The following is a 407-nucleotide window of genomic DNA, read 5'->3' on the forward strand; positions in this document are numbered from 1 at the left end:
CCCGTGACGAGCCGGTTCCTGCTGCCCTCCGCGGCCGCCGGGCTTGTCCCGCCGCCTCCCGCCTCCCGACCCGGCACGCGCGCGCCCACCGCCCAACGGCCCTGGCCCCGCCCCGTCCCCCGCGGCCCAGCACCGCCCATCGGCTCTGCCGGCGGCGAGTTTAAACATAGGGGAGACGCTACCCCTGCGCTCTCTCGCTCCCTCCGCGCACCCCACGGTCCGGGAGCACCGGCGGCGCCCAGGAGCGGCGCTGCCACCGCCGCCGCCCGGGCCCGGCTGAAGCGCGGGGCCGCTCCCAGTGTCGATTTGAATTCAACGCGCGGAGCCGCCGCGGGCGGGTGGGGCGGGCGCGGCAGCCAATCAGCTCCCGGCGCTGGGCCCCGCGCGGCCAATGGGAGCGCAGCGCT

The sequence above is a fragment of the Poecile atricapillus genome, chromosome 1, assembly GCF_030490865.1.
Source record: "Poecile atricapillus isolate bPoeAtr1 chromosome 1, bPoeAtr1.hap1, whole genome shotgun sequence".
Lineage (NCBI taxonomy): Eukaryota > Metazoa > Chordata > Aves > Passeriformes > Paridae > Poecile > Poecile atricapillus.